The sequence below is a fragment of the Dermacentor andersoni genome, chromosome 3, assembly GCF_023375885.2.
Source record: "Dermacentor andersoni chromosome 3, qqDerAnde1_hic_scaffold, whole genome shotgun sequence".
Classification (NCBI taxonomy): Eukaryota; Metazoa; Arthropoda; class Arachnida; order Ixodida; family Ixodidae; genus Dermacentor; species Dermacentor andersoni.
The window spans coordinates 205,026,508-205,045,480 of record NC_092816.1 but is presented as its reverse complement, the minus strand read 5'-3'; the positions used below and the strand labels follow the sequence as shown (position 1 = coordinate 205,045,480).

The 18,973-nt window shown below is 48.4% G+C and overlaps 3 non-coding genes across 3 annotated transcripts; 1 reads left to right on the top strand and 2 right to left on the bottom strand.

The window, feature by feature from the left end:
* Window positions 1-12,105: 12,105 nt before the first annotated feature.
* Window positions 12,106-12,178, bottom strand: TRNAS-CGA (transfer RNA serine (anticodon CGA)). The gene has a single exon. It is a non-coding gene; the product is annotated as a tRNA-Ser (tRNA).
* Window positions 12,179-12,572: 394 nt separating this feature from the next.
* Window positions 12,573-12,645, bottom strand: TRNAS-CGA (transfer RNA serine (anticodon CGA)). Its single transcript has one exon. It is a non-coding gene; the product is annotated as a tRNA-Ser (tRNA).
* Window positions 12,646-13,051: 406 nt separating this feature from the next.
* TRNAS-CGA (transfer RNA serine (anticodon CGA)) lies at window positions 13,052-13,124 on the top strand. Its single transcript has one exon. It is a non-coding gene; the product is annotated as a tRNA-Ser (tRNA).
* Window positions 13,125-18,973: the final 5,849 nt, after the last annotated feature.

Below are 18,973 nucleotides of genomic sequence, written 5' to 3'. Positions count from 1 at the left end.
CTAGTGGAGTAGGCCTCGGTGCTATTCTTGCACAGCGTAAGTCTGGCTTCGAACAGTAGGCCGTCTCTTACGCCAGCTGCACTCTCACCAAAGCGGAAACGAATTATTCCGCCACCGAACAATTATATCTTGCAATCGTTTGGGAAATCACCTAATTTCGACCTTACGTATGTGGCCGTCCAATTGGCGTCGTGACCGATCACCACGCCCTGTGCTGGTTGTCGTCATTAAAAGACCCATCTGGTCGCCTAGCTTATTGGGCGCTTCGTTACAGGACTACGACATCCATTTTGTTTAATGGTAAGGCGGTAAGCATTCGGATGCCGACGCTCTTTTGCGCTCACCACTGGCCGATGAGCATGGTACTCCTTCTGTCTCCAGCTACGCTTCTTCGTCTCTTACATTCGCCGACATGCCAACGCAGCATTGCAGGGACCCTTGGATAGCCTCTTTTCTCCGTTGTAGTGGTCTCGTTTCTCTGGGGGAACATGGCGAAAAGTGCCGAAACATGTAAAAAGCGTGCGTATGAGTCCGGGGGTGAAAACTTTCTTCTTTAAGTTACATGCAGACGTCTTGCCAATTAAGACATCGCTTTGTTAAAAGGGCTTCTTCTTTCAGGGGGCGACCCCTGTTTCTCGTGCCGCAAACCAGAAATGATTGAACGTGTGTTCCTGGAATGCTGGGATGGCGTGTTCTTCCGGGATGTCCAGCAAAGGACCCCCAAGAAAGATTTCCATTTGGATCCACATGGAATAAGGTAGGTAATGGTTCAGAACGAGGCTGGTTTTCTTTACGATATTACTGTGTTATTGGCTTTGCATAGTATTTGAACGTCACCCATGGCTTTTCGCCATGCAGATGTTGATGCTCGCCCTTCAATAGGGTGCTTTCGCGAGTGTCTCATTTCGTTTCTGGAAATGGAAAAAGTCCAAACGTGTGTACCCGATTGGGCACCCCGTATGAAGTCTTTGTTACATATGAAACAGTTGTAACATGTGCATTTGACATTACGTGGTTGATTATTATACCACTGCAGTAAAGAAAAAACGAAAGAGCGGTGTTTTCGAGTGTCTTGCGTTTTGTCTTGTGTGGTGGTGGTGGTGATGTTGAAGCAGGCGGGGTTAGCCTGGCATACATAGCCGGCAATTGTTCCGCCTGATCCTCCTTCGAGTTGAGATCAGGGGTGTGTCACCAGGTGTCGATGAGCCCCGTGTCTCGCAGGAAGGCTATCAGCAGTCGTAGCGCTCTCTTTCTGAATGCCGCGGGCCCTCCGGGGAAAACAACGTCTTCAAAGGTCCTGTGCGTGAGACCGCTTTTTTGTAGGTTGTCGACCATCGCTTTCCTTTCTGTGTCTTGTGTGGTGCTGCTTTGTATTCCTCTGTTGTGACCTTCGCGGATTCGTACTCCAAAAAGAAAACCATCGGACTTTCTTTTTTCATGGGTTTTGCTGTCATCTATCGGTTAATGCAGTAACTATAACGGTCAGTGGTTTTAAGCCAGTCCAAGTGGAGGGTAAAGCCATCCGTCTTAGGGGATTAATGGTTGGTCTCCCAGGGAATACTGCTGGTTCCTAATTGTTTCTTTTGCAGTTAGTCCTTAAGAGACGAATCGTTTATTCTATTAGGAACCAATGGTTGTGGCAACGCAGTTACTTGCCAAAGGGACGAAGTCCTCTGCAGATTTTAGTCCCATTTGGCACAGAGTGTATCATAATTGTGGCTTTTTGTAGTGCCTATGACCCATATTTAGAGGAAAACCAAACAACATTTGCTTTGCTTGCTTGCTTGCTTGCTTGCTTGTTTGTTTCTTTGATCCCTACACCATGGTGCGTACCCTACGGAGGATTGGCATGAAACCGGCGCTATACCTTTTTTTTTGTAGAAACCATTTCAGAATGTCGAAACAATTTAAGATGAAGAAACCATTTACCACTCGCTTCATTCTCGCAGTGGTTTCGTCTTCACGCGCAAAATTTTAAACAGCCTTCCTCTTCCTCGTTTTCAATTATCAACAACTGCTCCAAATTTATTATTATTTTTCATTGTAGAATTTGCCCGCAGCCACAGGTGAAATTGTAACTTACTTCGTAAGCTTACAGTAACACCGAGCAGGCTACATTGGCAGGGGTGCCGTCTTTCCTGCAATTTTTATCGGCCGTTTCTAGAGCGCACCACATAAGCGCCCGTTCCTGCGGGGAGCGTCGGCGTCCGTCACAGCCGAACGAATAACGACAGCGAAGGATTAAAGAGCGAACACGGAGCGCAGCGAAGGAATAAATACGACGATAGCGGAGAGCGCGAGGGGGAAAGCGGAGGAGGGTATCCAAAATGGCGAGAAGAAAAGCGTAGAGGCGCGCAAGACGCGCTCAGCGGTGATGATGACTACGAGATGGTGCCAGAACAGCGCGCGTTGTATGTTCACCGATGACGCCACCAATATCATCATCATCATCATTATTATAATCATCATCATCAGCCTGGATATTTCCACTGCAGGGCAAAGGCCTCTCCCATACTTCTCCAACTACCCCGGTCATGTGCTAATTGTGGCCATGTTGTCCCTGCAAACTTCATCTCATCCGTCCACCTAACTTTCTGCCGCCCCCTGCTACGCTTCCCTTCTCTTGGAATTCAGTCCATAACCCTTAATGACCATCGATTATCTTTCCTCCTCATTATATGCCCTGCCCATGCCCATTTCTTTTTCTTGATTTCAAGTAAGATGTCATTAACTCGCGTTTGTTCCCTCACCCTATCTGCTCTCTTCTTATCTCGTCACGTTACACCCTCCATTCTTCTATTCATACCGCGTTGCGTCGTCCTCAATTTAAGTAGAACCCTTTTCGTAAACCTCCAGGTTTCTGCCCCGTAGGTGGAAACTGGTAAGACCCAGCTGTTATACACTTTTCTCTTGAGGGATAATGGCAACCTGTTGTTCATGATCTGAGAATGTCTGCCAAACGCACCCCAGCCCATTCTCATTCTTCTAATTATTTGAGTCGGATGATCCGGATCCGTGGTCACTACCTACCTGAAGTAGATGTATTCCCTTACCACTTCCAGTGCCTTGTTACCTATCTTAAACTGCTGTTCTCTTCCGAGACGGTTAAACATTATTTAGTTTTCTGCAGATTAATTTTTAGACCCACCCTTCTGCTTTGCCTGTCACGGTCAGTGAGCATGCCTTGCAATTGGTCCCCTGAGTTACTATGCAAGGCAATATCATCAGCGAATCGCAAGTTACTAAGGTATTCTCAATTAACTCTTATCCCCAATTATTCCCAATCCAGGTCTCTGAATACCTCCTGTAAACACGATACCATATATGGTACCGATACCATATATGGAAAAAAAACGCAGCATGAGCAAAGGTCTGTCTGAAGCGGCTGCTGTGAATGGCGCCCACGCGTCACCCACGCGCTGCCTCTTGCGATCTCCCGATTAGCGAGGCAGTCGCGCCACCTTTCGCTGCGTTTGCAAGTGCCGCACGAGACAGATTGTCCGCACCAGCCAATTCATCGCAAAATAAAAATACGCATAGAACTTCGCCTAACTTTTGCGTTAAGTAGTATCCCAATCGTCGATGAATTTTTTAATAATTATTTCCAAGTTCTCGTTTGCAAGACTTCATCCAATACCTTTATTTCTTAGATTTTTCGTTTTTTTTCTTTATAGCTACTCCTTTTGTCCCCTCAAATATAGCTGTCATGACGAAAGTAATCCACATCGACAACGTAATGGGTCTATGGCATTCCTAGTTATGCTCGTCAGCATCCTATTTGCGACGCTTGTCTTCTGGCGTCATTGGACGGTGGTCAACTCTCAACAGAAGACAACGCCAGAGATTCTACCAGTGCAAGCGCTGTCCGCAGGAAGCGGTGGCCTACTCTCGGCCTGGGCCAAAGCGGCAACCTTGGCCGTGGAGTTCCTGGGCCAGATTCCCGCAGGAGACGCCGGCGGCGATGGCGATGGCCACAGAAGCGCGGGCGCCTTTTTCTTCGAACTCGCGTCGCGCACGCAAACCGCAGAAGCCCTCGATCTTGTGTACAAGAGACACCCCAGGCTGCGCAGTTTTCTCGTTTCCGTCCTCCTCGCCGGAGTGGCCCTGCTTGCGGTCGCGGCTCCGATCACCATCGTCACCTGCATCACCAGCGGCAGCGTACCGTTCGCCCGAAGAGTCACAGCACCGAAACACTGCCTCGCCTGCTGCGTGCTGCTCGGTATGTTCGCCATGCTCGCCTTTGGAAACTTGGCTACCATGCTAGCCTACCACGTCGCTTTGTCTGACGCCACACAGCGGGTGCCATCGGCGTTCGCGGAGGTTGCGGCCTACCTGCGCCGCTATGTGACCAGCACCGTTATTGAACTGCTTGTCGAACTATACGACGACGACAATGGTGTGGCAAGCAGCATTCGCTCTTTCCTTAATGAGGTCATCTCGGAAGAAGCGCTTGGTCGCATCATCTCCATCAATTGCCTCGTCGCGCTCGCCAACTATTCCTTCGTGTCCAAGCTGCGTAACTGCAAAAATGTCTCGGCCCAAATGCTCATGCCAGGAGCACAGCTGCCGAAGGTGGCCGACGTCATTGGAGAGAACCTGCAGCTACAGCTGAACCGCACGCTTGAAGGTGTCGATGAATTGGAGGCCAGATTCTATGCTTTCGAGCAGCGCACGAGGTTGTGGAGCAGATCCACCGTAGTTGACCTCGTGGGAGCGCCGATGGTAATGGTCCTGCTTTGCGTCATCGTTGCATTGCTAGGATTTGGTATTGGTTCGGGCATTCGAAATTGCGTTAATCTTACTGGAAGGCCCATCGAAACATTTAGGTACACGGGAGTGGTCTTCCTCACGAATGCTGTGCTCATCATGCTCTTTCACGTACTGGCAACAGCTCTTCTGACGACCACAGTTACGACAGGAGTCTTGGCTCACTGCTATGTTTGCTCGCCCTACCGGAGAAAGAGTTTCGTGCATCTCGAGCGACTCACACAGATGGTCTGGCCCTACTCTGACCGTGGACGACTCTTTACTCTCTTGACGCCACAAGTCGTTCTTTCTCAATGTGCAGGCGAAGGGGCGTCAATCGCGGAGCTCCGTGCATTTAACGGGACCACAAATCCTTACCTAGTGGTAAGTATCGAACCGGCGACAACACAAAGATGGGTACTTCTGTCGGCAACACGACGAGTGCAACGAAGCCCAACAGCCGGCAACTGCAAAGGGGTTTACGACGTCTTGAGAAGAGCCATGAACATATTCTGCGACCGTTTTTTGAATAACCACCTCGGTATGACGCTGTCGCTCACAGTAGGCGTTATTCTTTCCACCGTAATTGTGCCTTTAACGCTTGTGGTGTCCCAGTATTTTCTGGCGCCCACCAAGCGTCCCGCTGCTCAGCAGGACGAGAAAGCCAGATCTCGAGTTGCCAAAGGGCGCGAAATCTCGCGTAAGGAGTTAGTCACAAATCCAGCGGTCATTACGAATTTGTCTGCCACGGCGGAGGCCACTTCTGCTGCCAGGGCAAGCATGGTAAAAAAGCCACGACACCGACGTGGAGAAAAACATTGCTTGTCAATGCTGAGCAAACCCTCGGGACAGCGGCTGGACGAAATCTACGGAGAAGAAGGTTTTAATACCTACGACGCCCCGGAAAGTATCTCGATCTCGAGTGGGCGCTGCTTTTCAGCGACTACGACAAAGAACAATACTGCCACGGTTGAGGAAGCCTCGTCTACTGATGAAATCACAAAAACAAGCGACACGACGGCATTACGAACGAAGCCCCTTCTTTTCTGGCCTACGGCTGTTCCTTGGGTTACTGTTCATAACGCAGCAACCACAGCAAAGAGGTGCGCAAACGTCGCTTTCGCTCGCGATGGTCACGCGGCTACAACTGCCAGGGAGGTTAGGCGTCATGGCTTCGTCGAATACCTAACGGGTTGGAGGTCTCCTCTGGTGACTACGCACGGGGAAGAACCGTCTTTAGACAACGACGCGTGGCATTGCCTCTGCCGACTGATGCATACCAGCAGCGCTTCGCGGTCAGATGGCAGTGAAGCAGCAATTTACCAGAGTGAGTTACAGTGCCCAATTGCCAGACAGCCAGCCAGAGTGACATTCAAGGACGATGTGGACATGTGTGACATCCTAGGCTACGATCATGACATTTTTTGCACATATCCACCAAGCGCATACGCTCCCGTATATGACAGCGGACATTGTTTGTTTGGTGCCCAGGACATTATCTATCAGGAGCAATAAAGCCACAATGGCCAAATAATTGCTACGCTTAAACCAACCGCAAGGTATGGCAGCACCAACCTGTCTCACGCTCAATCTGGATTTCATTGTAGACGATCTAAACATAATTTAAACTGGAAGAGGAGGATACGCATAGTCGTCTGCAGAACACCTCTTTCTTTTCTTTGTGATAAAACTTCCACCTGCAAAATAGAGCAACCGCAGATTTCAACGCCTTTTTACGGCTCATAACTGCGAAAGCAGCATTTTTCAGAAAGGAGACTGGCGTAGTGTTTTCCTGCTTACCGGTTTTCAAATATTTACAGTGACCATATACAGGGGAATGGCAATAAAGCCAAGTCTTGTAGGGTGGTTTGGGAATAGGATAGTGTGTGGTTCAAAAATAATGAATTAAAGAAAGAGAGTTGTTTAGCAAATCATATTGCGACTTTTTTGGTTGGGGAGAACGCAATATTATTTCTGTATGATTGCCTGTTGTAGAATCTGGAGTCCACAAACCAGCACTCGGACTCCTCACATTTAGGCACATTAGTTTGATTGAGTTGCGATTCCGATATATATCCAAAGCCTTTATGTGCTTTAAGTAGCAGCAAGCGTGCTCATTCCGTTTTCATAGAATTGAATTCTGGGGCTTTATGTGCCAAAACAACTATTTTATTATGAGCCACACCGTAGTGGGGGTCTTCGGATTAATATTGACCACCAGGGCATCTTTAACGTGCCCCAAATGCAAGGGTTACGGACCTTCTTGCATTTCGGCTCTATTAGCGGCGAGAATTCGGAATGGCGCCCTCTCGCGAGTGACGTCACGGCCAGGACTCCGCTCGCTCAAGCTCGCTCGGCTGCCGCGCGCGCTCGTTTTCTTGGTGAGTGCTGGGGGTATTAGGGACTTGAGCCTTAATACAGTAGGTTATTTAGGGTTATTTATGTTGCCATGCATGGACCGCAGTTTCTTCTTTGAATCCACGTGAGTCATGAACATTTGCGACTTGGATATCGCAAGCTATGTAGCGCTGGAGGGGTCTGCTGGTCTTGCAATGCATATATGCACCCTGTCTATAAATTTTGCTTAAAGATAACGTCTGCAAGTTCAACACGCGAAGTTATTTATGATGCTCCTCTAAACACTTAACATTCCCTTATTAAGTATGAGAGACATAGCAGTTTACTTGCAAGAAATATCTTGATATTTGGTGTCAACATTATAAATTCGTGTTAGAAGGACTCTGCCCAGCGAAGCTTTCATCATAATTCTTATCACTCTGGTGAGTTGTTTTAATCAAATGTGGCAACTGTATTAAGGCCTAAATGGAAGAGATATGCGCGCATTTTGTGTGTAAAGGTTTGGTACTACTTTCACCGTTCCCTGAAATAGGCACCCAGAAACGCATTGGCTGTTGACACGATGGCGCATCGTGTATAGTGTATACATACTTAACGAATACCATAACAGCAATCACATGAAAGAAAATTTCGTGTTTAAGATCGAGAAGCAATCAAATGCAAACAATGAAATGTGCTATAGTGACCTTCAGTAGTTTTTTATCGACGATATGGCAAACCCCTGCCGCAACGGAAGCAACCGACTGTCCTTATGGTGAGGCAAGCATTGTTTGCGAAACCCAGCAGTTCACTCCAATTTTGAATTGAAGCCATGAAGTAGCTCTTTACAGCTCCAATTACAATGCCTATAGCATACTCGAGGCACTACAGCGCAGCTTAGGTTGCGTTGAAATGGAAAATTCAAACACATTCTGCCTCAACACGTCTCGACCCTGCGTTTTTTAATTACACAGACTGAAAACTATTTCCTTCATCGGTGCATAAAAGAAAACCTCGCGTACCCGCCTCTTAAAGGAGACACCACAAGTCTCACATGAACACTTGACCTCCACTGGGGAACAATGATAGCTTAAATATGTGCAACACTACTAATGAATGGGCCTTCGGCTTCTTGCTGGCTGCAGCGAACCGGTCCAAAAGGCATATTTCGCTCAAATATTTGACCGGAGCAGCCTGTGTCAGTTCCAAACATATTCATCATGTCTGTTTCTCAAGCAAGAAGCACCAGTAAATTTCTCAAGTGAGTTGAACATGTAGCACGGAATGGGAATAAATATTGATACATTCCTTTCTGCGTGCTGCAAACAGCTGCAAACCTCAATCAGCTTTCCTTCAAATTACCGCCACTTAAATTTAACCTGTGAAGAAACGGCCTAATTTTGAGAACCAGTTAAAAACGCAAGTGGTGCTAGCCGAGTCTAAACTGCAGTGGTAGTTAAGTCCTCGTGTTACTGCCGAGGGTTTGTGTGAATAAATAGAAAAATGCGATATTATACCGGGAACTATTCGTCGTGAGAGGGTTAAAGTCAAGATAAATGTTGTATAAGTCATATATAGTCAGCGTTTACTTGTGACATGCGTATTGCACCATGGTGGTTATGGAATCTTCACTAGATTCTTATGTTATGTGCTTTTGCGTCTATGTTTTTATTATTCACGTGAGCTACCACTGGAAAGTGTAGATCCGCGCATAAAAAACCCGTAATTGGCTGGTCTGAGCTCCCTCGGGTGGCACTATAGCGTTGTCTTCGAGAAACGTATTGTCATCTAGGAAATAAGCTCCTGGATTACATTTTCGCGAACGAAGACATCGTAAAATATATATTTGAGAAACCCGTCATAAGTATGCAAGCATTGGGAACGAGAGCGAACAAACGGAAACTGCCGAAGGCATCCGGACACCGCCCGAACCGCAGCTGACGGCAGGCGCGAGTCCGTGCCCTGACGCTACGCGAGTGGCGCTCACAGCGCCCCTCCAGGTCGTTCTCGGAGCTAATAGAAATGCGGCCGCCGCGGCTGGGGATTTGAACCGCGACTGTGCTTAGCAGTGCAACACCATAACCGCTAAACCACCGCGGCGGGAATCATAACCATTCCATCGCCTCCATTTTATAGTCATCACACCGTCATGTTTATGTAGTCGTCATTGCATCATCATCGAGCCGTCGTCGTCGTTGCATCGTCTCTATACAGTCACCGTCACGTCCTCGTGCTCATGCCGTCATGAGCGCTCTATCGTGTTCATTCCAGCGTCATCTTTCCACAGTCATGATTTCATCGTCTTTCTTATAGGGTTGTCGTCATACGCCGTCGTCATCATCCCATTGTCTTCGTGCCGTCGTCGTCATTCCGTCGTGATCATGTGATCGTTATTTCGCCTTTTTACAGTCGTCATGCCAACGTGTTGACGCCGTCATGGTGGTTCCATGATCGTCATTTCGTTGTCTCACACCATGCATTCGTGTCATTCGATGTTTCAATTTTGGAGTAGCATGTGAGCTGCTGTAGGTTATAAACACTAAATTTTCCTTACATTAAAGTGACGCTTTTTGTCATGTATAAATATAGTATTAGGAGAACTTACACGTTTCAAAGCATGAATTGTACGGATGGCCGCCAGTTGCATAGCGTTTAATTAATCGCTTCACTACACAGATTTCAACGTGTGCCTTTGATCCGCATCATTTGTTATCCCAGGGGTCTGGTTTTCCAGTTATTTCCTTGCGATTTCCTCAGACCATGCCGGTTTCTATAATTTGGTTCAGGGTGCAGGCTCCGTGGCGGGGGTGGAGACGCTACCGAAAGCATCAAGAGGAAACAAGGGCTCACACTTCACACAAAATTCGAACAAAACAAACCAACATACTACAAGGACGCGCTGCAGTTAGGCAATTCGAAAAGCATCCTTACAAAGCCTTCATTGTGGTACAGAGCTTTCACGATTATTGGGCCGTTGTACGAAGTTGATGTTGTACGAAGTTGGTCGAGGCGCAGTGGCGTTGTAATGGGTTTCATAAAAACGTGCATTTTTTTAGCACAGTGTCGACACTATTTGCCTCGGCGGAATTGACTGCATCGTATGGTCCTTGTGAGTACAGAAGCCTTGGAGTCCCTCAGCCAGCATCAAACGAGAAAGTGCTCTACGAAGCTGAGTCACGCCTTCTGCGACTTCAGGCTTCCCAAGCTCTCGTGATCTAGCTACTACGGTTGAGTGAGTCTACGCCCGGCAAAGCCCTGTTAAGACGTATAGGTAACAGGCCGCGCTCATATTTTTATGCAGCACTGAACACGCTTCGCGTATTAGGATTGCGCTGCTACAGACAGAGGGAAAGTATAGAACCACCCTGGACATTCGAGGACATCACAATCATCTTAATTGTACCAACATTGCAGTCAAAGAGCTGCATTCCATCTGCAGAAGCCAAGTCACTAGTCCTGGAACATTTGAACACGACTTGCTCGACTCACCTACAAGTATACACAGATGGCTCTGTCAAAGCAGACGAAGACCGCTGCGCAGCAGCATTTTATATCCCCTCTCCACGGTATACGTGGTCTGGCCGTCTGGACTGTATAGCCTCATCGACAGTTGTGGAAGGCATAGCAATAGCTTCTGCTCTGCGCAAACTAAAGACTTTGGCTCCACAGAGTGTTGTCCTAACGGACTCAAAGGCCGCGTTGCAACAACTATATCGAGGTCTGCCATCCTTCAAGTTCTCACGCAAATCACTAGCTATCGTGAAAGAACTCAACAACAAAGGCTTCACAGTAAAGTTTCAGTAGATTCCTTGCCACATTGGTATTTCTGGCAACGAAAAAGCTGATGCGCTTGCATACGCAGCGCTCAACCATCCTCCCAAAGTCAAGGCTTCAAAGAACAATCAGGGGAAAAAACCTGACATTCGAAATCACTTTGGGTCGCTTTGGTTTCCACCGCATATGCCCTGCGTAACAAAGAGATTTCACCGAGAGGAAGCCTCACTTCTATATCAAATAAGGACCGGATCTGCTAGTACGCCGGCCTGGTTATTTGAGACGTGGTGAATCAATTCTCCGAACTGTACGGCATGCAACGAGACAGGAGACATTGATCACTTTTTGTGGTCCAGCCAGAAATTCCAATCTGCAAAAGAAGGGCCTTCCACATGCGTGCCTGCACCACCTTATATTTCACGAGGGATCAGTTATAGCTCGCAAAAAAACTTCCCGTCTTCTTATCGAATTCTTAGGAGAGACTGGCTTTATGGACATATGGTGAAACCCTTCAGCGGTATTGTAAGAGACGCGCGGGCGGAGCAATTGCCGGCCTTGATCGCCAGGCTAAACCCGCCTGTTGCTACAATTCACCACCACCACCACCACCTACAGAAGACCGTTCCTTCATCATAGTCACAGATTTCATGTGCTGTACAGCCAATATTGGTCGCCTTTTTCTACCTTTTTAACAATAATAGGCGATGTAGAAAGTTACTAGTGAAGCAGACCACAAAGTCATGAGAACTGAGGACCCCTCCCTGCGCTGGTTGCATAAATATTCTTTCCTCCTCCTCTTCTGAACCAACGTTCTTGACTTCGAAACTCCTCTCTCAAAGTGTTCAGTAGGTCGATAGAAAATGTTGCTCATCGCCAAGAGCAACATTTGTCGCTAAACTGACTAAACAATTAATAAATCTAGCAACACAACGGTAAAATGGCGACACTAGTGTATAGCACAACTGTCTATCTTAAGCATGCAGAAAATGTCCCCAGTTAATCGTATTTTTGCTTTGGTGGTGCATTTCCTAAATGCCTCTTAATTAGATAGAACTTCTTATAGGTTTGGATGCCCCACAACCGTTGCCAATAGATCCTCTGTATTTGGGTCGAACCTACTTCAGGTCTTATCATGAGAAGCCAACAAACACTGACACCAACGACAACATAGGGGAAATTACTTGTGTTTAATAAATGAAATAAAGAAACGATAAATTAATGGAAATTAAAGTGGATGAAAAAACAACTTGCCGCAGGTGGGAACCGAACCCACAACCTTCGCATTTCGCGTGCGATGCTCTACCAATTGAGCTACCGCGGCGCTGTTTCCCCATCCACTTTCTTGGGTATTTATGTGTCCTAGTAGAACCCTGGGAGTGTTAGCCAGCGCCATCACTCACATACCTAGGCGGCTGACGTGGAACGTCTTTCTTGCCGCAGGCGTCACGAGAACGTGATCTTTTTGGGTGAAGGCAACTGGTCAATAAACCCACACATGCTACCTGAAGGCATCAATGTTGCCGGATTCGAGACCCTCGTTATGTAATAAACGAAATGAGAGGGGGTTAACCGAGGGTCCCGATTTTTATTAGTCATATCATGAGAAGCCAACAAACACTGACACCAACGAGAACATAGCGGAAATTACTTGTGTTTAATAAATGAAATAAAGAAACGATAAATTAATGGAAATTAAAGTGGATGAAAAAACAACTTGCCGCAGGTGGGAACCGAACCCACAACCTTCGCATTTCGCGTGCGATGCTCTACCAATTGAGCTACCGCGGCGCTTTTTCCCCATCCACTTTCTTGGGTATTTATGTGTCCTAGTAGAACCCTGGGAGTGTTAGCCAGCGCCATCACTCACATACCTAGGCGGCTGACGTGGAACGTCTTTCTTGCCGCAGGCGTCACGAGAACGTGATCTTTTTGGGTGAAGGCAACTGGTCAATAAACCCACACATGCTACCTGAAGGCATCAATGTTGCCGGATTCGAGACCCTCGTTATGTAATAAACGAGATGAGAGGGGGTTAACGGTTTTGGTTAACCAAAAAGATCACGTTCTCGTGACGCCTGCGGCAAGAAAGACGTTCCACGTCAGCCGCCTAGGTATGTGAGTGATGGCGCTGGCTAACACTCCCAGGGTTCTACTAGGACACATAAATACCCAAGAAAGTGGATGGGGAAACAGCGCCGCGGTAGCTCAATTGGTAGAGCATCGCACGCGAAATGCGAAGGTTGTGGGTTCGGTTCCCACCTGCGGCAAGTTGTTTTTTCATCCACTTTAATTTCCATTAATATATCGTTTCTTTATTTCATTTATTAAACACAAGTAATTTCCCCTATGTTGTCGTTGGTGTCAGTGTTTGTTGGCTTCTCATGATATGACTAATAAAAATGGGGACCCTCGGTTAACCCCCTCTCATCTCGTTTACTACTTCAGGTCTGTGGCAGGGACACCAGTGCAAGACTTGCTAGATGTGCTTCTACGGATGTGGCGATTCTGTCGGCAAGCATAATTCCATCACTGTCTGTATGCCAAGATAACCAGCATATTATGACTTCTTAAGTTGTGCAAGTATTGCATGGCGCCGAATAAAGCTATTTGATTAATGAATTTTCGTGCTTTTCTAGCAAAGCTAGAGCTTTACGAAGGTTTATGCAGTCTCTATAAATAACTGTATTCTGTGTATTCTGTGTATAAATAACTGTATTCTGTGTTGTATTCTCTATGCATTTTACGGCTGAGTATAGTGCACAAGCATCAGCCGCAAATGTACTTGTTTCCGAGAGGCAGAACATCAGAGTCTGAGAAAAAGAGAGAGAATTAACTGTATTGATCAGGATGGATCAGTGGCCTAAGTAGGGGTGAGCGCGAAAATATAAAAGAAACTACATGTTCATAACTTCGCGGTCAAGCGGGCCTCGCACGCTAATTACCAGAAAGATCGGTGCACGGCTGCATAAGACCCGCCAGCATGTGACCTTTATGTGCCAGTATAAAATTCTGGGCACACATCATTCCTTCATTCATTCATTCATTCATTCACTCGTTCATTAAACTTTATTGGCCAAAAAAAGTCGGAGTCGATGTGGTCGAGGCCCTCAGTCCAGGGCTCCGCTGGCCTTTCCTGCCTGTCGGACCAGTTTGATGAGGGCTGTTCGCTGTCCTGGATCCGAGCTGGCGAGTAATGCCTCCCACTGCTCCTTATTAAGGATGTAGATGCTTAGGTGTTTGCCTGCCTCGGCGGGTTTCTTGGGACAATTCAATGACGTATGAAACAGAGTTGGCTTTCCACCACACCAAGGGCACCCCGCCTTCTACGTTTCGGTGAACATCTAGGAGAGTAAATTAAGTTTGGGGAATGCCCTCTTTGTTTTTTGTCGGAGATCGTTGACTTCCGTAGTGTTGAGTGATTTGTGAGGTGGACCGAATGCTTGTCGCTCGAGTCACTGACATGTGAGAGCGTCTTTGCTAGAAGTGGGGATATTAGTGTGCGAAAGTGCGATCAGCTGCCCCGCTCGATTGGAAAGCTCTACCGTTAGGGCCTTGGCTCTCTCGCTGCCCTGAGTGCTGTGGGAATCATGTGGTTCCTAAAGCCCCTCAAACTTCGTAAAGTGGCGACGCGCTTCGAAGAATGCGGCCTTCTGCTCGCACGCCCTGGCCTAGGCTGACGCTGCGTGACTATTGGCCTAATAGCACCACGTGGGCCCTCTCGCCATCTTCAATTTTTTACAGTCGCTCTCCCCCGCCATTTTTGCTTGAAAAGTGTCTACTGACTGGCGAGGAGCGCATGTTGGCGCCGTTACTCTTCCGTGTTCTTTCGGTTGGCGAACGCCTTGAACTAAGTTTTGTGGCATATGCGACGTAACTTCACGGCATTTTCTATCACCATGGCCTGCTGCGCCTTCGGATGCCAAAATAGTTTCAGCAAAGGCAAGAAGTTCTTATCTTACCTTGAGGGCAAGCCGTTTCAGTCCCCGTCACTGTCAACCACTGCGACAGCCGCCGTATCTTAAGGACCGCCATTTCCTGCCGGAGTTTACCATCGCATCTGCCCAGATATTTCCTGCGGTTTCTCCGCCGTAGGGGAACATTTAGGGAAAGCGGGATATGGGTATCCTCAGGCCCCATGACCGTCACACGCGCGGTGGGTGCGCGCGCCAATCATGTTGGAGAAAAGGGAAACCATCCTTTCGTGGACGACACACGGTAATCGCGAGTGCTATATGCGCCACCGGCTGTGTCCCGTCAGATCCCTCCGACACTGGCCCAGTCTCTTTGGTAACCAGCAAGCGGCGAGAGTAGAACTCTCCGCTGCTACTCCCGTTTTTTCGCACGTGCTTAGTCGGCCACGTTCTTGCCATGGCAATCGCCGCGGCAGCCCATATCCCGATCTGGTGAGCCGGAAGCCCATCTTTGTCTAGGAGGAGGAAGGGGAAAAAAGGAAGGAGACCTAAGGAAGTCAACCAGACACACTTCCGGTTTGCAACCTGACACAGCGCGTTTTAGGGATGAAAAGAATTGAGAGACAAGCGTATTCGCTTCAATGCTGTATTGATATTTCTGAGAAAGAAAGGAGCAGTCACGAAAAGCCACCATAGCGATCAGCTTGGCGAGGTAGACGAGGAAGCTCTACCTTGCAGTGACTATTTTACACTGCCTTGCTGCTTCTTGCCACTGGTGCTTTGTGCCATTTTTTTTGTGCGCATGTGCTTTCTCTGCCACCATGTCTGCAAGCGGCATATGTGACCCCTGCAACAAGGCCTTGCCTGGTGATGGCCTAGTGTTGCAGCGCACCGAATGTGAGTACACCTACCACATGGGAAGTGGCTCAGGCTTGATTGAGAGCGCGTTAACGACAAGGGCGAGGCTGAGCGTAACACGTGGTGATATATTAATTGCCGCAACCTGAAGTCCTGGGGCGCTGCACAACAGGGAATAGAACCTGAGCTCGTTGCTAGTTTGGCTGGCATTACTAGGAGGCTCGACGTTCTTGCGGGCGTACCAGCGGAAGTAATGAAATTAAGGCCTCAATACAGTTGATATCTGACAAATATGACGAAATCCTGAAGAAGCAAGGGCAGCAAGACAAGGAAATTGGCAACATAAGAAAGCACGCAGAGATTCTCGAAAAGAAACCCTGCCATGTTGCTGTGATGAGCTCGGCACTTCCCTAAATAATCTCTAGTTACACAGCAGGCGGCATGACATTGAGGTACATGGCGTTCCAAGGACTTCTAATGAGAACCTACTCGTAAAACTAAATCAAATCTCAATATCTGCTAGTCTTCCCGAGCTGAGTATGAATAATGTCGACATCCTTCAGCGACTCCCTGCTAAACCAGGGAAAGATCCTGGTATCATAGTTCGTTTTGTGCAGCAGTCGCTACGTGACGTAGGGCTCGATCAAAGAAAATTACTCAAAACCTTGAAATCAATCATGACCATTGTCAAAAACATCACCAAACAGAACAGGAGGGACCTTCTGCGCTGTGCACGAACATGGAACTCGAATGCGGCACCTGGACACACGGGCACACGGACATGTTTCACCTGGCTCTCGAATGGGCGGGTTTTAGTTCGGAAGGCAGAGGGGGCATGTGTCATTGCAATTCATGTACCTTTTACTTAAGATGGATTCTTTATTGTCTCAACCTACTGATGTGAATGAGCTTAATATCACTGTTGTAGTGATTTCAACAAAAGTGTAAGCGGTTTCCATTTAAATCTTCGATAAGGCAGAAACAAATATGAATTTGAATGTTTTAGTGGTGTATGTTTTCCCTTTCATGTTACCATGTTTATGGAAACTTGGTTTCGTAGCGAAGAAGACGCCCTATGTAGTATGCCAGCATACAATTGTCAATGCCTAAACCGCTACAATAAGCGAGGAGGCAGTGTGTGAATTAGAGCGCTTAAAGAAATGAAATCCTTTCAACACTTCCTTGTGTCACCCCCAACTGCGAAGTGTGCCACGATCCGCCCGGGTTCGTGAACGAGGGATGCCTCGAGGCACTCTCCGCTAGACAGATGCTCCGCAGTGTAGTGGTGACGAACGATGATTGACCGCCGAGCAGCTGAGCTCGTCGGTGTTTATTGGGTGCGGTGACCAATGTTGCCTACCGAGCCTGGTGGGCCAACGAAGATTATGCCCGAGGGGGCGTCACATGCTTGTTACACCCCTTACCCCCAGTTTGTTTGTCGACAACAAATGTCCAAGTTCAAAATACGAGGCTCTTCCTCCGTCCTAGCCGGGTCGATGGTACCTGCTATCCAGGCGAGTAACGGTCCGGTGGTCTCCACCGTCGAGTACTCTGCCTGGGCACCGGTGTTGACGGGCCGGGTGTGGCAATGCCGGGTGCTGCCTGAGACAGCCTCGCTCCATCCAGAGAGTCCGCAGTGGTCGGCCTTGTGAGTGGTGCCGGGTTCGACACCTGCCCAACGGGCGCCGCACCACTGGCAACGCTTGCCGCCTCCGAGGCGAGTGGTGCTCCGCTGGAAGCGGCTGGTGTTGCCGTTAGTCCTCCTGCACGCTGAAACTCTGAAGTGGCAGTCGAAGGTGCTGGCCAGGTCCCGAGGCGAGGCCTAACATGGTCGGCGTGTCTGTGCCATGTGGCCCCATCTGGCATGCGGACCAGCAGCGATTAGGCACTGGCAGGAGACACCACCTATCCGGCGGAACAGGGTGGGCCAGGACGGAAGTTCCTGGCAAAAACTGGAGCTCCCGACTCCGGCAAAGGCTTGGGACGGCACCCTCAGGAGCACTGTGGATCGAAGGTCCGGATGCAAGGCGTGCAGGGTGTCTTGACCATCCGACCCAGCAGGAGCTCACAGGGGCACAATCTGCGTCCGGAAATCCACAGTCTGGCTCTTCTTGAGCTTGTCCTTGATGGTTTGTACCACCCGCTCGGGTGCACCGTTTGAAGCACGGTGGTACGTCGGAACCATCATCCGGCGGATTTCATTTTTTCGTCAGCCAGGCCAGGTACTCTGTGCTGGCGAAAGCAAGACCATTGTCGGACACGATGACGTCCGGCAACCCCTGGGCGGCGAAGACTTGTCGTAGCGCCGTAGTGGTCGCTCCTGCTGATGGAGTGGTGACAGTTAGAACCTCCAACTACTTCGAAAAGGCGTCCACCACTACTAGGAAGTAATGGCCCTTGAAGGGCCCCCAAAATCCACATGCAGGCGGGACCAGGGTCTCTGTGGGAACGGCCAGGGGGTGATTTCCACAAGACGTGAGGCCCGGTGATGCTCGTGGCAGATTTGGCAGCTCTGCACCATGTGAGCGATGTCCTGGTCCAGGCCAGGCCACCAAACATGGGACCGGGCCACCATCTTGGTCTTTTCACCGCCAGGATGACCCGCGTGCAGCAACTGCAGGACCCTGGACCGGAGACTATGTGGGATCACCAGCCTGGAACCATACAGTAGGCAGCCCTGCTGCAAGCTCAGCTCAGCGGCCTTGTGGCCGCTGAGCTGAGCTTGCAGCGGTATGCACCTCAGCTTGCACCTGAACCAATTCCTCCTCACGCGACACCGCCTTGACGACTGTTCTAAATCACTTGGCCTACTCAAAAGATCGATTTTTCTGTTTCCTGTTCTCATACGCAAGCTCTCCTATGAAACGTTGATTCGGACTAAACTTGAGTATGCTTCAGCAATTTGGAACCTTCACCAGTCTTATCTTATTAACTCGCTCGAATCAGTGCAGAATCGCGCAGCACGTTTTATGGCTTCAAACTATGACTGGCATACAAGTATAAGCGACATTAAATCATCCCTCAGCATCCCTAGCCTAACACTTCGTAGGAAGATTTCACAACTTTCCCATTTCCACAAACTCTATTATAATTTCCCACATCTGAAAAACACTCTTTTACTTCCACCCAACTGCTTTTCTAAATGTCTCTTTAACAACACGTTACCCAACAGCATAGTAAATTAATGTAATCCAGATAAATTTAGACACCTGTTGTCATCTTTTTTAAACCCTTAACCTACCACTACTATGCTGTTACTCTAACATCTAACTTTTCTTTTACTTCTCTGTTATATTGACGGTTGTGTTGCCATTTCTACTGCCGGTCCTACCTTACTTTGTGTTGTT